This window comes from Alosa alosa, chromosome 16 (assembly GCF_017589495.1).
Source record: "Alosa alosa isolate M-15738 ecotype Scorff River chromosome 16, AALO_Geno_1.1, whole genome shotgun sequence".
NCBI classification, from domain to species: domain Eukaryota; kingdom Metazoa; phylum Chordata; class Actinopteri; order Clupeiformes; family Clupeidae; genus Alosa; species Alosa alosa.
Window position 1 is genome coordinate 10,233,376 of NC_063204.1, and position 2,500 is coordinate 10,235,875.

At 46.2% G+C, this 2,500-nt stretch overlaps 1 protein-coding gene across 1 annotated transcript in view; it reads right to left on the reverse strand.

Annotated features, from left to right (window-relative positions):
• zeb1b (zinc finger E-box binding homeobox 1b) overlaps positions 1-2,500 on the reverse strand; it is a 57,308-nt gene that overhangs the window by 17,690 nt on the left and 37,118 nt on the right. The gene's annotated exons all lie outside the window — the stretch shown is intronic.

A 2,500-nucleotide genomic window follows, 5' to 3' on the forward strand; every position in this document is an offset into this window, starting at 1 on the left:
ACACACACACACACACACACACACACACACACACACACAGAAAGAGAGAGAGACTTGATGTCAGAAACACACTCAGGAGAAACATATTTAAAAAAAGACAAACATCCACCTAAAGGCAATAAAACAGTAGTTCTGCTATCATTGTTGTGTATTATCATAGCCCTCATCAGACACCTCGATCTCACAGCCTTTATTGCCCTGCTCATTATCACGCCTGTAGTTAGTCAGCTGGGGCCTTGTCTTGTGTGGCCACTTGCTGTGACTGGCTGGATAGCTTATTATTGGGAAGAAGAATATTTGTCTTGCTAATAAAGCTCATTGAAACAGGGCTGGCGACTGAATGGCTGAGGGAAAGAGAGAGAGAGAGAGGGAGAGAGAGAGAGAACGAGGGACAGAGGGACAGGGAGGGAGGGATAGAGAGAGAACGAGAGAATGGGGGACAGGACAGGAGGGGGAGGGAGAGAAGATAGAAGATATAGAGAGAGGGAGAGAGAAGATAGTGGAGAGAGGGGGAGAAAGGGAGGGAAGAGGAAGGAGGGGAGACAAAAGAAAGAGAGAGAAGGAGGAAGAGATAAGAGAGAGAAAAAACAGAGGAAAAAGAGAGGGATTAAAGGATGAGAGACACTGAGACAAATAAAGTGATGGAGATCAGAGGTACTGGACTGATTTGGCGCCTGACCGTACAGCCAGCAGATGAGACAGGTCTTCAACCCTGACCAGTAGTAGGTCAGGGGTTAGTTAGCACGCACACACACACAGCTAGGAGACAGATAAGGAAAAGTGGTATTGATTTTCTGTGCCCATTCAAGACAACCTAAATTAGCAGGCTTGTGTGTGTCTCTATGCGTGTACACCTGTGTGTATGTATTGTGTGTGTGTGTGTGTGTGTGTGTGTGTGTGTGTGTGTGTGTGTGTGTGTGTGTGTGTGTCTGTGTGTGTATGCAAAGGTGAATGCCAGAGTAGGCTTGTGGGCGGAAGAGAGTGTGTGTGTGTGTGTGTGCATGACTGTGTCCATATATGTGTGTGTGGTAGTGTGTAGTGGAGGGCCTTCCATTAAAACAGGAGATGACAGAATGATCCCCTCACCAAACGAGAGGTTCGTTATCCTAAGTGCTCAGGGAACAGCTCGCTAAATGATCCCCTTATAAATCACTCACACACACACACACACACTCCCACACAAAACCACACACACTACAGACACACTGCTAGACATGCTTTGAAAAGTGAAACCAGAGAGAGAGAAAAAGAAAGAGAGATAAATGGGGTGATAGAGAGAGAGAAAGAGAGAGAGAGAGAGAGAGAGAGCGAGAGAGAGAGAGAGAGAGAGAGAGAGAGAGAGAGAGAGAGAGAGAGAGAGAGAGAGAGAGAAATAAATATACTGAAGGACTTTAAGGTGACCGTCTGCCATTCAGGACGTGAGACACAAGGACGTCAGCTGCCTACCACTATATGTTTGCCGCACACACATAAACACACACACACACAAACCCACACACACAATGCCCCCACCCCAAAAAAAAATTATAACATGCTTACAATTAACATAAAGACACACAGAAGCACATACTAAATATTTCATCACAAATGCAAAATAGTGCAAGGAGTCATGAACATGCAAACACACACACCCGCACGCACATACGAACACACACACAGGGTGAGAGAGCCTGTAGCGATAATTAGGAGAAGTGTGAATAATCCTAATGGTTCTCGGCAGGTGTGTCCAGAAGAGAGGTCGAGCGTGCCAACACCCCCACTCCATTCTCTCCACTATCCACTCACTCGCTCGCCATGGACATTTTCTCTCCCTCCCTCTCTCTCTCTCTCCATCTCTCTCTCCCTCTCTTTCTCTCTCTCTCTCTTTTTTGCCAATGCAAGTGTCTCTCTCTTCAGCCAAATCAATTTCCCTTGGAGAGCCGCATAGTCAGCAAGGAGGCACACACAAACACGTAGACACACACACACATACACACTCACATACACACATACACACACACACACACGCGCTGTTGGCCTTATCTTGCCCAATTGTATTAAGCTGTTGTGGTTCTTTCTTTTGTGCCCTGTGGTTCTGTCTCTCTTCTTCTTCATCATCCTCATCTTCATCTCTCTCTCTCTCTCTCTTTTTCTCTCTCTCTTCCTCCATTCCTCCCTGTTGCGACACCTCAACTGAACTCTGGATTTTCATGCTTCCATGATGATCCTCGTTTCTATTGTTCCCTTGTGTCTGTCTTTGAAAGAAGCAAGAATGTGTGCGTGTGTGTGTGTGTGTGTGTGTGAGTGTGTTCACGCTTAGGGAAGATCATCTATCGGCTGTTAGCCCCACCTATGTGTCTAATGCTGCTCACTAAAAGAAACCTCTACCTGTAACACATACGGATGACACACACACACACAAACAAACACACGCACACACACACACAGCACGCATCAGTGAACTGATGACTGCAGGGGAGCTTGAGGGATAATTGTATTTAATTGAAACATGAGCGCAACA